The following is a 23,549-nucleotide window of genomic DNA, read 5'->3' as shown; positions in this document are numbered from 1 at the left end:
TTGGTCTAGGAAGGCTAATACTCTTTTTTACAGCAGCAGCAAATCCGGAACTGAAAATTATATATTTTCCGGTATATTCAATAATTAGGTACAAGAGGGTTCGTTTTTTGTGTGGTCACAACTTGTTATATCTCATCGGAATATTTATATATTACATTTCGCAGACATCTGGATGGAAATTGAAATTTTTAAAAAAAATCTCCTGCAAGAACCATTAGAATTTCAGGATCTCTGTTCCAATGGTGTAGGTAACATGTCAGTGTGAACCACCCGGAGGCGCTTAGTCTCAACAAGGACATAACTGATTTGTAACAGACAGGTGTTTCACGCCACGTAAGCTGGTGAGGAATATAGTGTCTACTTCCATCCTACTTAATTTAGCGTAGCTAGCTTTAATTTGGCTGATAAGGCAAGGAGTCAGAACTCTTGGGAATCAGTGTGTCGGAAAGCCCGGTAGTCAACAGGCGGGCTCACCATACGATGGAGAGCGCCCAAACGGCTTCCTGCTGTCAGAAGATAAGAACAGACGCTCTTTGTGATCGACTTCACTTAAATGTCACTATGCGGCAACGCTGACACCCCCCACCATTTTTTCTGAGGTTGCATCAAGGTTAGAACGCAGGCAAGATACGAGTTGCTACTTCAGCTCTCCATGCAAACCCAACCTCATTTCGACATTGCTGGGTTGCACTAGACAAAGGACAATCAACGGCAAAAAGACCGCAAAAGAAAGTGTCAGCATCAACATCCTTTACGTTGTCAGGAGAAATGTTGGCAGCCGTATGCCCCTAATTTTCGCAGACAAGATAGTGTAGAAAAAAATAGTTTTATATTGTCCTCCAAGTTTCCCGTCAACCGTCAATAACCTTCCCGCTGTTGACTCTCATGTTGGTGCCAGACTTGGATCAACTCTTTTTTTTTTTTTTTTTTGCATAATGCTGGGGCTATCTCAGTCATTTCAGAAGAGATCCGAATCTCATTTATTCACCCCACCCCACCCCTTTCGTCATGACTGACACGTTGAGCTGTGGAGTTGGTTCAGAAACCAGATTCCTCAGGTTTCTTTTACAGTCCGTTTTCTGTCCACAAGAGCCAGTGGGAAATTGAGACCAGACATAGTATTGAGCCGGCGCAATCACTTTATTGCTGTCCCAAACTTCAAAAACGAGATAGCATGGTCCGTAAGGCTGTCGGTTTGGTGCAACAAATACGTGATTACTTTCAATCTGTTTGACTCGTATTTCCATGTACCCATACACACGGTATCTCGCAAGTTGCTTCGCTTTAGCTATCGTGGGGAAGTGTACCAATTTTCCGCCCTATCATTTGACCTCAAAATCAACCCTTGGTCCTTCACGTTAGACTGCGCCATATCCCACTCAAGATGTCCTCCACTGCGACCGAGGCGTACCAGGATGATATTCTGGAAATATAACATTCCATAACTTCGGTTTTAGTTTAGGAAATAAACAATCTTCTCCTCATTTTGAGGTATGGAGGTTCCAACTTACCTCAACCTGGTTCATCTTCCATCCACAACTCATAGACTGCCTTGTCCATACGTCGGAGGTGATTTCTACCAGAACGTACATTGTGTCGAGAATTTGTTTTTAACTCATTGGCCTGCTTAATGCGGTGTCGGACTTGCTTTGTCTCGAACATTATATATGACCTCTACAGGTTTGCCCTTCAAGTAAAGTGGTGCCCGACATCTGATCATTTGATCACCAGATTATGTTCTAGACCAAATTATGCCACTTCATACTTTAAGACCAGAAGTGGCTACTGGCAAGAATACTTTTGAAGCTCTCCAGACTAAAGCCATAAACTGTACAGATAACAGTTTTTCTGGTTGAGAGACACGCTCACTACCATGCTTCTTGACGATGAGTGGCAAGTAGACTGTGCAAGAGAAGGCTCTTCAAATCTCTCTTGGAAATTCGTCAATCCTCCCAAGTTTAGAGTGAGCACATACAAGGGAATATGGTCTTGATAATGTCAGACAACTCGGTCATGATGAACTACATTTTCAAATAAGAGGGGACTAATTGGTTGGAGTTCTGCATTACTGTATGGGAGTTCCTCCATCGGTATGCCCAATATCATAGTCTGAGACATCCTGGGCAGGTTCATCGTCCCGGCTGATTAATTATTCAAAAGTTAGCTGCTTCATACGGAGTGGGCCCTCTTTCTTTGAGTTTGTGCCCAAAGGAACTGACTGATGGTAGATAAAATGCCTATCTTCATCTCTCTATTCCCAGACCTAGAGACCTGGACCAACGACGCAATGTCAGTCAGCTTGGAGGGGATGTGTGCTTTCAGACCATTGTTCTTAATACCGAAACTAATACAAAAGACTTGAAAATAGTTTTTATTTGCTCTCTCCAATGGGTCAGATCCCAGACCAATGATCTGTTCAAACGCACAGCAGACGTACCCATCGTAGTGACCCACATACTGCTTCATCCACAGGCAAAGAAAATGTTACGTTACGCCTGGCTCTTGACAGGGATGCATTGTATGATAAGGAGTTCTGAAATTATATTTGAGGCGCACAGAAAACGTTCCCGGTGCCCGTCAGATGCTCTTCCTAAGGACTAAGATATGAAAGCAATACATAGCCCAACAAGCGCTGGTCTTGTTGATAAAGGGGGTTATTAGATCTGCTTAATCTGAGCTCTTGTGCGATCACACACAAGAGGACAAGAGTGATCTGCCCAGTGTACATGGAGATTGTTAACCATCAATGCCTGATATCCAAGTTACTGAAGGTGTATATAGCTTATTGCAATAATTAACTCACCGAAGGCCACCAGACCAGATTTCAACAACAATCCTGAAAGATCTAGCAGTAAAGTGTGCACCATACTTGATCTATATTTATCAGAAATGCCTCTCGACAGGTTAGGTCCCGGATGTGTGGAAAACAGCAAATGTTACGGCTATCTTTAAAAAAGGAGAAAGATTCAAGGCCAGCAACTACAGGCCTGTCTCTCTTACACGCTATCTGCTGTAAAATGTTCAAACACATCATAGCAAGATCATCCATCATCTAGATCACTGTTGAAGTGATCCTAATACACTGCCAGCAAAGGTTCTGTGCCAATGAAGCTGTGATACACATCTCATAACCCTTGTGGATGAGCTAGCCAAATCCTTAAAGGAAAGCAGTACGACCTTGCAGAAGTTGACTTTAGTACAGCTAACAATTGCGTCCAACCTGAAAAACTCCTTTGCAAGTTGTACCATTGTGATATCAGTCGCAATGATCTGAAATGGATGACATTTTCTGACAGAATGTAGAGGGTTATCGTAGATGAAGCAACATCAGACCCAACACCAGTTGTTAGCGGAGTACCTTAAAGGAGTGTTCTGGGTCCCATCTTCTTCCTAGTGTTCATCAATAGCCTAACTTCAAGCGCCAAATCAAACATAAGACTGTTTGCAGACTGTTTCATCTAACGGGAAATCAACACTTCCAAGGATTGTGAGAGCCTACAAAGAAGACCTGAACTGACTAACTCTATGGGAACGAACTTCCACCCAGAACAATGCAGCATACTAAGAGTCTACTGGAAGAAATCTCATATCATCTCCAGTTACACTCTTACGGAGCACAAGCTAGTTACTGAGCAGGCAACAAAGTATCTTGGGGTGGAATTCTCCAAAGACCTTGCTTGGAAATGCCACATAGACAAGATGGTGAAAAAAAGGGGACAGCAACCTTGGTTTCCTGCAGCATAACCTCCAAAATAGCAATGAAGAAGTAAAGCGTGCAACATATTTCTCGCTTGTACAACCTGACCTTGAGTACTGCTCAACCATGTGGAACCCACATAACAAAGATCAGACAAATAAGGCAGAGATGGTTCCAAGGAGAGCCACAGATACAGAAAAGCTAACAGCGTCAGTGCCATGTTGGATAATCTCCAGTAAGAATCAAGGAGAACCAAGGCCGAGCTGACCAGATGCAATATAGTGAACAACTTAGTGGACATACCAGTGGACAAATATTTGACCCTAGCATATAGCCAAACTAGGGAAAATCACAGGAAGTTACTACTAAAGTCAGCAGCAAGAAATTGTTTTAAGTTCAGTTTCTTTCAACACTCAATAGGGACTTGGAACAAATTACTACCAACAGTTGCAGAAAGTCCCAATCTGCTATATCACAAGCAGAGTTTTCCAACTATTTTTAATGCAATAGTAAACTACAACTACCACCTAGCGATTCTCAGGGCTGTGATCATTTATCTCATTCCTGCCATGCTAGCAGGATTGGTCTGAGCAAGAAGAAACAAAAATGTAGACAAACAAGCTTTCACTTACTTCTACCTTTCTATTATTACTCTTCTCTTCTACTCCTGCCATTTGCATGACCATATAGCCTTTGCTAGATTTGCCTGGGAAACTTATGTAGGCAAGACAATAATCAGGTGCAGAGCCCCACACATCTCTTTCGCAAAAGTATAAATGCATAATGTTTGACTGCAACTGTCTTCACATTTGAAGAAGAGCAGTCTTTGTGCTCACTGAGGGTAATGTGGCTAGAATCTGATGCTCAGCATTGCCTCCACCTACCTATTTTCCTAATGTTAATGTGATCAGGTAATGTATTTGATGAGTAAAGGAAATATTTCAGTAAATTATGTTTCTTTGAGAATATAATCCTTTGCTAAAGGATGAAGACACACTGGGGCATCATGTAACAGACATGTTGCATGATGTCCCACCAGTCACATTATCCTGACACAAGGTCAACCAGTCCTAACATTAACCTCTTAATGCCAAGCTAAGCAGTTGTTGGTACCATTTTTTATAAGTCTCTGGTATGACTTGGGCAGGGTTCAAACACGTGACCTCCTGCATCAGAGGTGGATGCTCTAACCACTAGGCCACTGGAGCGGTCAATTTGAAAATGAAACCTATCTATAGTAACTTATTTGTCACAGAGTACTATGAACATCAGCTTGATTATACACTTCATGTTCAATAATCCTGTATATGGTCATTGCTGAAACTACAGAGTGCTGACAAATGGGTCTATGTGACACTGACCATGACCTTGACCTTTTAACATTATAATCAATAAGTGCCTTCCTTGCTCAAAGGAAAAGCATTGGCTAATTTTATTCAAAGAAGATGGCATAGATAAGAATTCTTTATCTGGGGAACTGTGATCATGAATTTTCATGTCTAACCCAATATCTGTAATTTAGTTTACAATATTAGCAATATCTTCAGTGTTTGTTGCATTATATGGTGAGTTATTTAAAGATATTTGAATAGAAACCTTTTCCACTGTTTTTGTCAGTCACCTTCACCTTGGACCTTTTGATCCCAATATCAAGTTATCTTTCTTGCACCATGTGCAACTCATTCATAACATGTATGTTGCCATGAACTGAACATTGTATTGGACTTATGACTACGACCTTCATACTTTTTGACCCCAACATTTATAGGCATTTTTCACTACAAGCACAACTATCCACAACATAATGTAGGTCACAAAAATTCATCCAAAACAAAACCTTTATTTTTTGAGTGACTGTGATCCTTAACTTCGATCTTTTGACCATGAAATTTGTATCTCTTTCTTCTTACTCCAAGTGCAAGCCATTCACAAAGTTTGATTTTGCTACAAAGTCTAGACCTAAGGCTATTATGCAGATACACTTTTTCTTTTTTCATTTATTGTGACTTTGACCTTTTAACCTTCAACTCAACGAGTTTTTCTTACCAAAATGCAAACAATCTACTAAATTGTAGTTTAGAAGCCTTGACATTAGACGTTTAAATTCCATAATCAATAGTCTTTCTTTTATCTAATGTGTTAGTCATCCACAATGTTTGGCATAGCTGAGCTAGTTACAGTGGAACCTTCTTGAAAGACCACCTCTTCTGCCAAAATAGTATGGTCTCTCAACACAGGTGGTCTCTCATAACAGGTCACAATGCTATATAATCAAAAACTTTTTTGCATTGAGAATGTGATCTCTCAAGAGAGGTGGTCTCGCACAGCTGTGGTCTTTCAAGACAGACTTTACTGTATTGCGCAGAAATAATGTTTCTTTTCATTTCCAGTTACCTTGATCTTTGATATTTTGACCACAAAAATCAGCAGATGTCTCATCTCACCTTGTCACAAGAGCAATTCACTAAATTTGTCAAAGTGTTTTCTCTAGAACCCCAGGGGGCCATGTGGTTATTCCAAGGGATATTTATTTTCTCAATTATTAACATGTGGGGGCCTATACAAGTTTTTGAAGTTAAGAAAGGGGTCCTCGTAAGTGAAAGGGATGGGAACCCCTGGGCTAGAACAAGATATTTTGTGGGAACTTTCTCTTTCACTCATTGACTGCCATTTGACCATAAAATCGATACACTTCTTCAAAGTGTTTCGTTAAAGTCTGCAACGAAGAACTACAATACTTGTGCAATAGATTTTTTAATTTTTCATAGTAACACTGGCCTCTGACATTTTGACCCAAAATTCCTAGGATTCTAAATTTCTTACCCCAAGCATGTTTCTTGCCCACAAATTTTGGCCAATGTCCGTGGTCTAAAACAAATATTACTACGAAGAAACTAAAATGGCTGGAAGGACAGACAGGAAACCAGATGAGCTTCATGTTATGGTGCACATTTTTATTTTCTTCAAATCAAATTTTAAAATAGAACTATTATTAATACCTTCTACTTGTCCCTGGCGTCCCTATGTATCTGGGTGTGTGTGTGTGTGTGTGTGTGTGTGTTTGAACTGTTTACATGAACATGTATTTATTGTAATGGAAACTCAATTGTTTTGTGAAAAGAGGCAGTGGTGAGAATGCAACAAGCAAATAACTGGAGGTACTGCAAGTTTTAATAAGTTTAAGAAAAGTTACAAATGTTTTTAAAATCAAATAAATATAACCACTGCATAATGTGCTATGTAGTAAATGCACTTTCTATGGAGCTTAAGATATTTATTTTGTTCTCTGTTTAAAAATTCATCTGGGGTGTAATTCATGGATTATATCCAAATCAGTGCTTCAGTTATTGTTCAATATAAGATGTGTTCTACTGATTACCTTATTGGATTGTTGATACATTTAATTCACAACAAGCTGCAGAAATAAAAGATTCAGATCTGCTGTCCTACGTTATTTATGAATGCACTGGAAAATTGGGTTCTGTACTGTTTGCTTGAAACTAATGCAGTGGAAAATTGGGTTCTGTACTGTTTGCTTGAAACTAATGCACTGGACAATTGGGTTCTGTACTGTTTGCTTGAAACTAATGCATTGGACAATTGGGTTCTGTACTGTTTGTTTGAAACTACTGCAGTGGAAAATTGGGTTCTGTACTGTTGGCTTGAAACTAATGCAGTGGAAAATTGGGTTCTGTACTGTTTGCTTGAAACTAATGCACTGGAAAATTGGGTTCTGTACTGTTTGCTTGAAAATTGGGTTCTGTACTGTTTGCTTGAAGCTAATGCACTGGACAGTTGGGTTCTGTACTGTTGGCTTGAAGCTAATGCACTGGACAATTGGGTTCTGTACTGTTGGCTTGAAACTAATGCACTGGACAATTGGGTTCTGTACTGTTTGTTTGAAACTATTACGGTGGAAAATTGGGTTCTGTACTGTTTGCTTGAAACTAATGAGGTGGAAAATTGGGTTCTGTACTGTTTGCTTGAAAATTGGGTTCTGTACTGTTTGCTTGAAATTAATGCACTGGAAAATTGGGTCATGTACTGTTTGCTTGAAACTAATGCATTGGAAAATTGGGTTCTGTACTGTTTGCTTGAACTAATGCACTGGAAAATTGAGTTCTGTACTGTTTGCTTGAAACTAATGCTGTGGAAAATTGGGTTCTGTACTGTTTGCTTGAAAATTGGGTTCTGTACTGTTTGCTTGAAACTAATGCAGTGGAAAATTGGGTTCTGTACTGTTTGCTTGAAATTAATGCATTGGAAAATTGGGTTCTGTACTGTTTGCTTGAAACTAATGCAGTGGAAAATTGGGTTCTGTACTGTTTGCTTGAAAACTGGGTTCTGTACTGTTTGCTTGAAACTAATGCACTGGACAATTGGGTTCTGTACTCTTTATTTGAAACTAATGCAGTGGAAAATTGGGTTCTGTACTGTTTGCTTGAAACCAATGCAATGGAAAACTGGGTTCTGTACTGTTTGCTTGAAACTAATGCACTGGACAATTGGGTTCTGTACTGTTTGTTTGAAACTAATGCGGTGGAAAATTGGGTTCTGTACTGTTTGCTTGAAACTAATGCACTGGACAATTGGGTTCTGTACTGTTTGCTTGAAAATTGGGTTCTGTACTGTTTGCTTGAAACTAATGCACTGGACAAATGGGTTCTGTATTGTTTGCTTGAAACTAATGCACTGGACAGTTGGGTTCTGTACTGTTTGTTTGATGTTGTTGTTGTTGGGTTTAACACCATTTTTCAGCACACGATAGGCTATCCATGGCGGCCAGTATTAATGGTGGAGGAAGAACCCTGGAAAACCCTGGGAAGAACCACCAACCCACGAGAAGCTACTGGCAAGCTTTCTCACATAACCACATTGGTCGAATCCTAGACTCGAACCCACGCAGACAGAGGTGAGATGGCAGTGATCTGTAACGGAGAGTGCTCTAGACCACTCGGGGCCCCCTGTTTGTTTGAAACTAATGCACTGGAAAATTGGGTTCTGTACTGTTTGCTTGAAACTGAAGGTAATTAGAACTGTAGTTGAAAAACTCAATTATTACTGGGAGTGTGCCACCAGGAGTAATGAAAAAGATACCCATTCATGTATATACTTAATTTTGACATCAATGCTTAATCAGATCACATTATTTACTGTGATAAAAAAAACCAAGATATCAATTATCAACCTTTACTATGAGAATGACCCAATCTTGTACTCTGAATCAAAGAAAATGACACTGATACTCCCAGGCTTGAAAAATACTTCCATATGGGCACACAACAGTGCTCTCAAAACTCACTTATTTCGACTGCAAGAACAAACTTAAAGACCTAATAATGTTTCACACCTTAAATATTCTCAGCATGTTTTTTATGTTTTCTAATTTTGTAGTGTTTGTTTTTGTAATCATATCATTATATGTTTTTTTATCTTACAGGTGTTGTCTAATGTTGTAAAGTGCTTAGAGCTTCTGAAGATTAGGTGCTATACAAAGTCCTCATTATTATAATTATTATATAGGGAGTTGACACTGTGGGGGGGGGGTGTAGAACAAATAATATAAACCCTGAAATGCCAGTACAGTACATTGCAACAGATCATGGTTTACTATGTTTGCAGCTGAGTACTATGTCTTTACACCAGTATACAAAGTAACTGACATGATACAAGTTAAATCCAACTTCAAACCAATTAGACCAAGATCTGCCATTGCTGGCATATTAAGGTTAAAGTAATTTGTGACTAATCATCACAATAAACAACACAGACCCTGAAATACCGCTCATTACATTATGCAATGGCAAGTATTGGTTTATGTTGCTTGTAGATGGACCCAAATAAAATGGAAGTATATATGGTATTAAATCTTAGGGAATGTGTATGTGTGTGATCGAGGTGAATAACAGGAAATTATGCATTCAGGACTAAACCTTAATTGGCTCCAAAACTACATACATTCTAATACAATGGACTGCAGAATATTCAAGGGCTGGATTATGCAAGGTTCCTCTTTGTAAGCACAGTTCATACAATTTTCCTGTTAATAACATCCTAACCATAATGAATCTTCCCCAATCCTGTTGCTGACAAGACTAAGAAAAAATATCAGTAGTGTAGTATGTGTGTGTGTGTGTGTGTGTGATTTGGATTTTTAACGTAGCTTTTAAAAAAATTTCTATCATATCGCTACGATGTCTGCAGTGTGGCAGTTTATAGTGATGTCTAGCACTGGGGCATCATGCCGCAGACATGTAGCATGATGTCCCACCCAGTCACATTATCCTGACACCAGGTCGACCAGTCCTAACGCTAACCTCTTAATGCTGAGTGCCAAGCGAGGTAACTGTTAGTACCATTTTTGTAAGTCTTTGGTATGACAGCCGGGGATTGAAGCCATGACCTCTCGCATCCGAGGCGGACACTCTAACCATTAGGCCACTAGTAGTGTAGTCAGTAATAGGAGGTTCTATCAATATTAGGATGGCATCATTATGATCAAAATCAGCATGTGCTTATCCCACAAAATAAACTGGACATTTTAGGTATTTTTAACAAAAAATATATATTTAAAAAAAAAACATATTGAGACAATAGAAATACATGGATTTATATAAAATACAAGGATGGCTGGGGGTCCTGCATAAAGGATATCGAAAAACAAACGTTTGGCATCCATAAGTAAAATCACTTGATTTAATAGTCACTTGAATGATAGCAAAAATAAAAATCACATACATACATACATATATATACATGTATATATATATGCATGCATGAACCAGGCTAAACTAATAAATTTGGTATAAACAATGATTTTGACATTTACAAAAATCTCAGCATTAAGGCAAGTAATATTACAGTGCTACCTTACAAGCTGACAGTGAGTGGAACTCACAAGTTGAACCAGCTTTATTTATGCATGCTTAGTTTCTTTACACAATGTTCAAGAAACCACATAAACTAGGTCACATTGACCCAGTTTTTACACAAAACACACCTTTATTTCAAAAGTGTGCATCAATGTAATCCTGGTGTCAACAGCTCTAAAAGTTTTTTAATACAGCTTACAAGTTTTAGAAACAATGATTTAAGAGAGAGATAGAGTGAGCAACCCATTTGGGGGTAATACCCATATTAAATATGCATCCACAGGAGAGATAGAGTGAGCGACCCATTTGGGGGTAATACCCATATTAAATATGCATCCACAGGAGAGATAGAGTGAGCGACCCATTTGGGGCTAATACCCATATTAAATATGCATCCACAGGAGAGATAGAGTGAGCGACCCATTTGGGGCTAATACCCATATTAAATATGCATCCACAGGAGAGATAGAGTGAGCGACCCATTTGGGGGTAATACCCATATTAAATATGCATCCACAGGAGAGATAAAGTGAGCGACCCATTTGGGGGTAATACCCATATTAAATATGCATCCACAGGAGAGATAGAGTGAGCGACCCATTTGGGTGTAATACCCATATTAAATATGCATCCACAGGAGAGATAGAGTGAGCAACCCATTTGGGGCTAATACCCATATTAAATATGCATCCACAGGAGAGATAGAGTGAGCGACCCATTTGGGTGTAATACCCATATTAAATATGCATCCACAGGAGAGATAGAGTGAGCGACCCATCTGGGTGTAATACCCATATTAAATATGCATCCACAGGAGAGATAGAGTGAGCGACCCATTTGGGGGTAATACCCATATTAAATAAACATCCACAGAGCAAATTATGTGCTTCAGGGCTCAGGAAAAAATTCCGAAGCACTCATCCATTTTCATGGTAATCATCACGGTACACTTCTCCACTACACTGCTTACAGTTGCAAGCTTGATCCTAAAAATGGGTTAAAATCAAGAATATATTATTGAGTAAACTGCAGCTGCACATATAACCCTTGATTTCATAGTGGTATTTGCACATATAACCCTTGATTTCACAGTGGAATTTGCACATATAACCCTTGATTTCATAGTGGTATTTGCATATATAAACCTTGATTTCATAGTGGTATTTGCACATATAACCCTTGATTTCATAGTGGTATTTGCACATATAACCCTTGATTTCATAGTGGTATTTGCATATATGACCCTTGATTTCATAGTGGTATTTGCATATACAATGAAACCATTCAGTATTCCAGGTGTCAAAAGTCTCCTTTCAGTGTGCTACCACACACCTTTGTAATTAGATATGGGAGAAGTAAAGAGACAGAAAATGTCAACATTTTATGAATTTTTGTCTGGTCTGACATTGTTATACTTGCCCCAGATCACCAATATTCTCAAGACTCTGTGTCTTTATTAATACAATGTCATACCAAAGTAGAGACATCAGCTTTTACATATTTAAGCATGCAATTACATTTTAGAAGACAAATGTCAGTAACCTGCATTTGAAAGAACTCCAATCATCTCAGTTTTCACTAACTTTCAGACTAAATGAGCCACTTTGCTCTAACTTCAATTCAAGAGAACTATACATGGGTATCATAAAGAGGAAGAAAGCTGATTGGTCAAAAGAGCTGGAACATTTCTAGGTCAACTAGATTTTGACCAATCGGCTCTTGTCACAACATTATCTACTTTATAAATAGAATGCAACAGTATACATTGTGTAAAAGTTGGTGGGAATTCAATGAGACACTTTAAATTCTCATTTCATATATGAATTGGCAAAATTCTTCCTCTGAATAGTAATTATATATTTATAGAAATACCTCCTACCATCTTTCTTTTCAGCAAGACAATAAAATATGTCTTGAAACTATGGGTGACCTGATGCAAAGTAACATTGCATTACAAGATGAAAATATTTTGATATTCTCTGTTTCTTGACATCTCTGAACTCTGGCTCATGTAAAATACAATCATTTTCCTTGCTGACAAATTCAAAAGTCTTAGACATTAACACATAATCAGGACTTAACACAGTCAAGCACTGTGTAACTTTGTTTCTGTAAAGTTTACTTTAATCAAGTGATATCAATAATTCTAATTTCTTAAAAGTGTTAGCCATAACTATGCAAATATAAACACATGCACGGAAAATTAAGGCTGTTATAAAATTATCAAATTTGTTAGCATAAAATCATAATTTCAATTAAATAAGAAAATGCATTTAAAACTGTACATATAATTTTGGAATCAAATCTATGCTGATTTTGACAAAATTTGATATACCAAATCGAAAACCATATTTATTTTTGACCTTATGAGTGTGGTTTACATGGTAAAGAAGCCAATTGACACTCATAACAATGTCAAAGTTGACAGTTAATTTAGCCTGTGTGATATATTTATTACTGTAAACAACAAATAATTCATACTGTATATAACTAAAAATTAAATTATAAAAATAAATAAATTATAAAAAACATCTTACACACATTTTCCATAAAAATAAAAAAGTCTAATATCTATACAACAATAATAGTTATAAATAATAACAAATGACACTGCATGCTGACTGTACTATGTATGAATACTCAGCAAAATGTAAACATATACTGTATATATTAACTTATAAGTCAAGTGTGACTGCAAGTATCATATACCCTGATCTTCCAATGCATAATATGACAGCAGATCAGAGTCCAAATTGTATGTTCTACTGCATTAAGCAATGGCATGTATGGGTCTGTGAAGTTTGCAGTTGGACTAAAAAACTTATGGGTATATACAAGTACCAAGTATTTAGGCAATACATCACTTATATGTTGGCAAAACATAAAGATGACACAATGGTTTGATCTTGATCACTGACAGAAAAAGCTGTCATTCTGAAAATACTATCAATCAAGAACTGATGCCTATCTTGTACAACCTTCAAGTCTCTTTTGTGATCTTAGAACATTCACTGATCTATTTAAACAACAAGTCATACAGGTCATGAAGGCTTTGAGCACAGCTATTTCAATAAAAGGGTATGACTTTTTATTCAGAATTAAATTATACATATTTTTAAATGTTTATTCACTTTATCTGGTGCCTCATAAATCCATATTCCTTGAAAGATCATTACATATATACCCCAAGAAATAGGTACGGCAAAATCAATGTGACAGTATGTGGATATTTTTGGATGAGGTGAACATAAAGGTGTTATCCAGGAAAAACCCAACTGAAAGTTGCATGCTGTTATGTCCCAATAAAACCAGCATATGCTGAGAAAATTTCCTACCATCATGTCGTTTGTTATGATAAGACGCAAAGTCTTCTCTTGCCACAGCTTAGTATCTACTAACAATGTCCACAGCAATCAATAATTTTCTCTAGAAATGTTTGGTTGTCACTTATTGTGCATAGCACTCAGCAATTAGAACTGAATAAACCTGGGTTAAACTTTATTAGCATTAATTTTTTTTAAAACACTAATTAATATTTGAGATGAGTAAATGTATCTATATGACCACTCTGATATGCACTTTCCATCTTTTTATTTGTCTATTACTTGCTTATTTCACCGATTTATTCATTGACATCCTAAAAATTACTCAAGAATTTATTTTTATCACTTCAAAGAATTGATAATGAAAACACTGAATATAATGGAAATAGTAAATATATCCTGAGAAAATAAATAAATATATCCTGTCCTCAAAGTGTCATGCAAAATCTGACAATGGGTTAATAAGCGATTATCAAAAAGATGTAATGTATTCAAATGTAATATGCATGGTACATGCCTCTATCAAATGTAATATGTATGGGACATGCCTCATTCAATTTTAATATATATGGTACATGCCTCTATCAAATTTAATAAGAATAGTACATGCCTCTATCAAAATTAATAAGTATGGTACAAGCCATTACCAAATTAATTTGTATGGTACATGCATTGATCAAATATGTATGGTACATCCCTCTGTTAAATGTAACCAGTACAGTGCATACATCCATCAAATATATTATGTAAGGTACAATTCTCTATCAAATGTAATACATACAGTAGAGGCCTCTATAAAAAATGCATGGTACATGTCACTATCAAATGTAATATGCATGGTACCAGGGATGGTCCTGGCTTTTAAAAAGCTGTCGCCAAAAAAATCGCCAACCTCAATATTTTGTCGCCAATTTTCAAAAAGTGTCGCCAGAACAAGTAGTGTACATTTTTTGAAGTGTTAATTTAGTCTATTAATGTAACAGGCAATGAAAATTACAAAAGATGGGTTAGTTAATACTCTAAGTACAATAAGCATTAACAAAATGTTACAAAGTGTTATATGAAGATCCGTCGCGATCTTAGGGCTGCCAACTTGTTGAATGCAGTTTCAAAGTCTAATTTTTCACATCTGTACATGCTGATTCTCATTAAATTCTCGAGAGATGAGATGCAGAGTTTATTTCTGATGTCAGTTTTTATGAGGTTCATCTTACTGAATCCACGTTCACAGTCTACAGTGCTGACAGGTGACACCAGTAGTCTCTTGGCAGCCCCCCCCCCCTTATGGCTAGCTTCACAAAGCTTGAAAAAATGAATTGCTTCCTAAATCCCAAGAATGATCACTGAATACTGTATAAATTTTCTCGACCAGCAAACTAGGATCTCCATTCCCACGAATGAAACTTACATGAGTCAACACCTGACAATATTGGACCGTATATATAAGCATAAATTCACACCCAGTTTAGGGATTCTTTCACTCCTGTATTTTGAGAAATAATTAATTATTATTAATTATGCAAAACTGTTTTTTTTTTTTTTTTTTTTTGCTATTTCTTGTTGCAGAGTTTAAGTCTCTGCAGCCATAACACGGATTGATGGCAAAAGGAAAAGATCAATGAGTAAAACGCTGCACTGGCGACAGATATAATTGTGATTTAGATTTTTTCCATTTGCTTTGTATTTATACGCAATAGTCGGTACTTCAAAGGTTAGCAGTTTTCTATGAAGGTTCAGCAAAACTATTGTATTGGTATATGTAAAAAAAAAAAAAACAACAACTGAAGGATTAGCCATTCAATTAATTGTATCTGTTCTATTCGCATCTTCAGAAGTCGGTCAGTTGTAGGTATAGTTCGGTAGCATGATTGACAGTATCACAGCATACAGTACTCAGCCCAGATGTCAGCATAAGCAGATTATGATGTAACAATGCATTCTAAAGATGGGGTTGTCAATACGAACAAAGGATCGTTTGTGTAACAGATTGATTCCAATGCATTACTTAGTCAAGTTTGTGGCTTCCTTTCATTCTCCCTTTTAATTTATCCAGTCAAAATCCATGATTGTATGTACAAATTAAATAACCAAAAAGTCTGTCGCCAAAAAAATCGCCAGATGGGATATTTTTGTCGCCAATAAGGAAAAAAAATCGCAATTTGCGACATTGGCGAAGCCCAGGACGATCCCTGACTGGCGACAGATATAATTGTGATTGAGATTTTTTCCATTTGCTTTGTATTTATACGCAATAGTCGGTACTTCAAAGGTTAGCAGTTTTCTATGAAGGTTCAGCAAAACTATTGTATTGGTATATGTAAAAAAAAAAAAAACAACAACAGAAGGATTAGCCATTCAATTAATTGTATCTGTTCTATTCGTGTCTTCAGAAGTCGGTCAGTTGTAGGTATAGTTCGGTAGCATGATTGACAGTATCACAGCATACAGTACTCAGCCCAGATGTCAGCATAAGCAGATTATGATGTAACAATGCATTCTAAAGATGGGGTTGTCAATACGAACAAAGGATCGTTTGTGTAACAGATTGATTCCAATGCATTACTTAGTCAAGTTTGTGGCTTCCTTTCATTCTCCCTTTTAATTTATCCAGTCAAAATCCATGATTGTATGTACAAATTAAATAACCAAAAAGTCTGTCGCCAAAAAAATCGCCAGATGGGATATTTTTGTCGCCAATAAGGAAAAAAAATCGCAATTTGCGACATTGGCGAAGCCCAGGACGATCCCTGTGGTACAATTCTCTATCAAATGTAATACATATGGTAGAGGCCTCTATAAAAAATGCATGGTACATGTCACTATCAAATGTAATATGTATGGTACAATTCTCTATCAAATTTAGTATGTACGGTAGATGCCTCTATCAAATATGCATGTCACATGTTGCTATCAAATGTAATATGTATGGTACAATTCTCTATCAAATGTAATATGTATGATACAATTCTCTATCAAATGTAATATGTATGGTACAGTTCTCTATCAAATTTAATATGTATGGTAGATGCCTCTATCAAATATGCATGGTACATGTCACTATCAAATGTAATATGTACAGTACATGCATCTATCAAATTTAATATCTATGGTCATTACCCTATCAAAAGTAATAGATATGGTGCATGCCTCTATCAAATTTGATATGTATAGTACATGCCTCTATCAACAGTAATATATATGGTACATGCAATGGTGCAAATCTCTATCAACTGTACCATGTAAAGTACATGCTTCTATCAACTGTAACATGTATGTTACATGCTTCTATCAACATTAACATATATGGTACATGCAATGGTGCAAATCTCTATCAACTGTAACATGTATGTTACATGCTTCTATCAACAGTTATATATATGGTACATGCAATGGTGCAAATCTCTATCAACTGTAATATGTACGGTACATGCTTCCATCAAATTTTTTAATGAAGATGGTTATTTAATTCTCTTTGACGTGGTTCCTTCTCAGATGTCACTTACCCTTGCCACCCCATTTTTGATATTTGGACATTTATGTTGGGGTGTAGGGTCAGAGCGCATTCCCTATTGTCAATATCACGTGACTATATGACCTCTGATGTCATTGACATGTAGGTCCCGAGATTTGTATAGTCATGTTCTCGGAATGCAAATGGCCAGATCCAGGTCAAATTTCAGCAATGACGTACTTTCGTCTAGTCTGTCAGCAGATTAAAGACATGACAAATGCTATGCTCACGATTTTTGAGAAAACAAATCATATTCCTATCGATTTCATGCAGGTATAGCTCGACGAAAGGTCATTCAAGTTTGCTGGGTTGGCTAGAAAACAGCTACCCCATGCCAACACCAAATGGTGTCGACGAATTTCAACTTTTTGATAGGGAATGCACTCTGACCCTACACCCCAACATAAATGTCCAAATATCAAAAAATAGGGTGGCAAGGGTCAGAGGAAACTTGGACTAAGTATAGTCCTGCCTACAATTCATTATCAAATCTTCATTTAGATGTTTGTTATGTACAGATTACATTTTTGCAACATGTTGAACAAGAAATAATAAGCAATCAACTCATTTATTCTCCCCAACTACTGCTGTCGTCAAGTTCCAACAATTTTATCAAGAGTCGTAAGGCTTAGGAAAGGTTACTGAAGAAAAAAAACTTTGGTGAATAAAAGTTAACAATCAAATGACTTTATTGATATTCAACTGATTGTTAAGCAAACAATCTTTGCTGCTAAAATGTTTTAAATTTGAATATTGTAGCCATGGTTACCAATGTAATCAAGCAAAATTAACATATATCCATAGGGAAGTCCCCCACTGTCAATGATATCTGGTTCCTCCATGATAAATATTTACTAAACTCCAAATCCTACTCTACAAATATTCTCACAATGAAAACACTGCATTGTTGCCTTTAAATCAGATTGACAAGTCTGGAGTAACATGTATTCCCATAAAATCAGATTTACAAGTCTAGAGTAACATGCATTCCCATAAAATCAGATTGACAAGTCTGGAGTAAAATTAATTGACCTTAAATCAGACTGACAAATCTGGAGTAAAATTAATTGAATTTAAATCAGACTGACAAGTCTGGAGTAAAATTAATTGACTTTAAATCAGAATGACAAGTCTGGAGTAAAATTAATTGACTTTAATCAGACTGACAAGTCTGGAGTAAAATTAATTGACTTTATAAATCAGACTGACAAGTCTGGAGTAAAATTAATTGACTTTAAATCAGACTGACAAGTCTGGAGTAAAATTAATGGACTTTAAATGAGACTGACAAGTATGGGGTAAAATTAATTGACTTTATATCAGATTGACAAGTCTGGAGTAAAACTAATTGACTTTAAATCAGACTGACAAGTCTGGAGTAAAATTAATTGATTTTAATCAGACTGACAAGTCTGGAGTAAAATTAATTGACTTTAAACCAGACTGACAAGTCTGGAGTAAAATTAATGGATTTTAAATGAGACTGACAAGTCTGGAGTACAATTAATTGACTTTATATCAGATTGACAAGTCTGGGGTAAAATTAATTGACTTTAAATCAGACTGACAAGTCTGGGGTCAAATTAATTGACTTTAAATCAGACTGACAAGTCTGGAGCAACATTTATTGCCATATTACTCACTTATAAGTCAAGTCCAACTGCAAACTGCACAGACCCAGATCTGCCAGCACATAATGTTGGCAGATCTGGTTATGTTCAGTTTGTTAGGAGTAATTATCAGAGAAAACAACACAGACCCTGATCTGCAGGCACGTTATGCTACAGCAGATCAGGATCTTTTTGTCTGCAGTTTGACTCAACTTATAAGTGAGAATATATGGTACTTGAAATGTTAAGTGATGTTTTATGATGGAGGGGTCAGAGGTCAATAAGAAAGTGAAGTTTGAGAAATGACATGGAGTAAAACAACTTTTTAAAAAATATGATTTGACTATGCACAGTCTATTATTCAAACCAAGTACATGTACATTTTTCACAACTTTCAAAGAAATATAACAACATAAATTACAGGCAATAATTATATACATGTATATAAAAAAACCACATTCAAATAATAACAACTGATTGATATTATTCACCTGAGTGCAGGGTATTAAAGTAATATCTTTTGTTTTCTTGGGCAAGGATTTCAAGCAGGTAAGGTGACATTATGATAATTTCAGAGAGGCAAGACTGGTGCACAGTATAATGTATACAGCAGGAACAATCCATTTGTTGAAAATGTGGGGTGTTCTCCAATTTAATTTTAACCATTGCAATCCTAAACTTGCTTAAATTTTTTAAAATATATTTCCACTCTTGCATCTTAAGATTGATTAACTGGACATGTTACGCCCGAGATGGTAAATAAAACAAAATTATATATGTGCATACTAGGATGGGTCAAGCCAAAGTGAATAAACTACTCACCCTTATGTCTAATAATGGGCATAGTCCATGCTATGCCACTAATCTTGTGCACACTCTGTATGTCATATATGACTTATAGATGTTTTGGTATATCATTTTATTCCCATTCAGCAATGTCTTGACTATATGATCAAATGGGATCATACCTAAATGTTTTGCTACCGAAATAAATGGATACAATGAAAATTGACACAGCATTAATTACTGCCAACAACAAAATTGCAATAATATAATGTCTGTAGTTACTATATAATAAGTGAAACAAAATGTAATTCCTAAAGAAGAGATAAAATTCAAGTCAATAAAGCATTCACCCCTATGTCTAATAATAGGCATAGCCTATGCTACACCCACTTCTTACATGCTGACTTTATACATCTTTTGGTAGATCATTTTACACCCATTCATGAATGTCTTGACTTTACAATGGTCCAATGGATTCATACAAAAATTCATGCTAAGAAAATAATACAATGGAAATCGGTACAGCATGTATCTATCTCTGTTAAAAATGAAAAGAAAGAGATCTGCAATAATGAAATGCCAGCAGTCACATTATAACAAGAAGGAAAAAAATATAGTTGTTTTAAAAAAAGCAGTGAGCTTGTAGGGCTGGTACAGTTAATCAATTAATTGGTTAATCAATCAATATACAAGTCAGTTACTGTACATACTCATAATAAGTCTAGTTCAATGACAAACCAATATAGGCCCTGATCGGTTGTCACAAAATGCACCCACTGATTAGTGTATATGGTGCACTGTGTGGGAACATCAATTAAATAACATTAATACTCCTGATATTCCTTTTGCCAGATTTGCCAGAAAAAAATTCAAAACTGATTACTGATTGAAATAACAAGACTGGTAAACATTACCAATTTTAGTTCCAATCAGCCAGCCCAAAGCTTCTCACAAAATACTGCCATAAAAAGATAATAAATAAAAATTACATTATCTACATATTTACAAAAACAATGGTACAAACTACAGTAAAAGCTGTCTGCTGTCACACTAATATAAAAGACACCAGGTTTTAATTTCACCAAAAGAACTTACGTCTGGACTTAAATTTCAGTCTTGTATCCAGTGATCTAACTGAAGTTTAAGTCGGACTTGAGTTTTTCCCAATCAAATATCTTAAGTCCAGACAATACAAGACTTTTCTTGGTTCAGCTCATTTTGGCATACAGTATACAATAAGCTTTTGAGTCAACTATGCCAAAATGAGCTTCTGAGTCAACTATGCCAAAATGAGCTGAACACAGATATCAGTACACAATAAGCTTATTAGTCAGTTACATAAAATTAACTGACCAGATATATCAGACAAAACAATATCAGCCTTCAAGTGAGCTAAACAGAGATAAGCTAACCATAAATATCTGGCAGTACACAATGAGCTTGAGTCAGCTATGCCAAGATGAGCTGACCAGATATATCAGACCAAACACAATTAGCTTTCGAGAAAACTATTCCAAAATGAACTGACCAGAGATATCCGACAGTATATAATGAGCTTTTGAGTCAGCTATGCCAAAATGAACTGACCACAGATATCAGTACACAATAAGCTTATGAGTTAGCTATGCAAAATGAGCTGACCAGACAGTAAACAATGAGTTTGTGAGTTAGTTAAGACAAAATGAACTGTCTAGATATATAAAACAGTACACAAAGAGCTTTCAAGTCAGCTATGCCAAAATGAACTGACCAAAGATAGCAGACCATACGCAATGAATTTTCGAGTCAGTTCTGCAAAATGAACTGATAAGAGAGTACAGAATAAGCTTTTGAGTCAGCTATGCCAAAATGAGCTGCCCAAAGATATCAGAGAGTACACAAAAAATAAGATGTTTATTAGATACCCCAATTTACAACATCAGTTCACATTACTGTAAGGTAAAATTACAAGCTTATAAATGTTCAATCCATTCTTTAACTTCATTCATAATTTTATTCATGATATCAGGTACACTGGATGACACTATAATGTAAAATGTTGGATGATACCATATGTTACAACATATGTTCTTATCAACAATAATAACCAATTGATGATGATAATATGTACAATATTGTTCAGTTGCTCCTGTATTAACTCTGTGGGACAAAATCAGTATATAATAAAGTGGAACCTTGTTACTCAGGTTTCAGAGTCCATGTGAATCAGTTTAAGTGATAAATGTAGCTATAGTACTTCCTGAACATAACTGTTCACTAGACATTTATTGGGGCCACGAGTGGCCAAGTGGTCTAAAGTGCTCTCCATTACAGATCACTGCCATCTCACCTGTCTGCGTGGGTTCGAGTCTAGGATTCGGCCAATATGGGTATGTGAGAAAGCTTGCCAGTACTTCTCGTGGGTCAGTGGTTCTTCCCAGGGTTTTCCCGGGTTCTTTCTCCACCATTAATACTGGCCGCCATGCATAGCCTATCATGTGCTGAAAAATGGCGTTAAACCCCACAACAACAACAAGGCATTTATTATAAGTAGTTGACAAAATGGTTTGTTGTTGGTTTTTTTTGCTAACATAAGTACATGTATGAAGTAAAACCTGAATCAGATGGTACATGTACTTGCATATAATGGTCAACTGCCAAACAAGGAAAATTTTTATGTTCAGCTAGGATTATTTAATTTAATTATCAATTTGATCACCTATTCATAAAGAGCATTTGTATGATCCCTTGATTGTAGACATGCTTGACTGAATTAATTTGCAAATATCAATGTGGACGTCATGTTGCCCACAGCCGTACAAGCTTTCATGTAATGATCAATTTATGTTTTGTAGCTGGTAGGTGGAATCATTCTGAACTGTTGTTCTGAGGTTGGGAGGTTGCACCATTCCTAATTGTTATTATCAGAATTGTAGGTTGCATCCTTTTGAGCTGTTGTTTTGAGGTTGAATCGCTCTAAATTACTTTTAAAGCAAAAGTAAAATCATCTTACATTTTATTCAATTCTCTCTGAGCTACCACTTTTTAAAAAAATTAAATCACTGAAACTGTTAAAGGGTTTGACCTGGCAAGGTTCCACTTTATTATTTACTTAATTATTTCAATTACTAATGATCATTATGTCAAATTATTTTAAACCTTGTTAGTGATAATCTAATTTTAATGTTTACTATGAACTCTAATTTCCATATAAATGCTCTTACAAGTCGAGTCCAAATGTCAACTGCACATACTTAGATCTGCAGAACAATGTGCAGTTTGTAAGCAATCATCAGAACACAGATCCTGATATGCTGGCACATTATGCAATGATAAATCAGAGTCTACATTTTTTTGCAACTGTGGACAGGACATGTAAGCAAGATATAAAATAAGCCAATATATTTCTTGCACATTGCCAAGTATTGCTGTTAAATACTTGTTAAAACTATTGTTTATATAGCAACAACAAAACATTTTCATTATAGATGACGTGAAGCAACAAAATTTACTTGTCATAAATTAAATACAAACATCACTATCTTTGCACTTGAGTATATAAAAATTAGGAATATACTTAATTCAATATAATGTACCTTGTATTTTCCCGACAAAACACAGTTGATTTAATTTTGCAATCAGAATTTACCACTGGCACTTATGCATTAAATATACAAATATTCTCATTTTAATATATTTTTACTTTTTTAACATGCAAGCCTTAAGCGAAGATTTTTCATCAGATTTAATTCACTGATTAATTCTATTGAG

The sequence above is a fragment of the Sinohyriopsis cumingii genome, chromosome 9, assembly GCF_028554795.1.
Source record: "Sinohyriopsis cumingii isolate HCF-2022 chromosome 9, ASM2855479v2, whole genome shotgun sequence".
NCBI lineage: Eukaryota > Metazoa > Mollusca > Bivalvia > Unionida > Unionidae > Sinohyriopsis > Sinohyriopsis cumingii.
Note: the sequence above shows the minus strand (reverse complement) of the source record.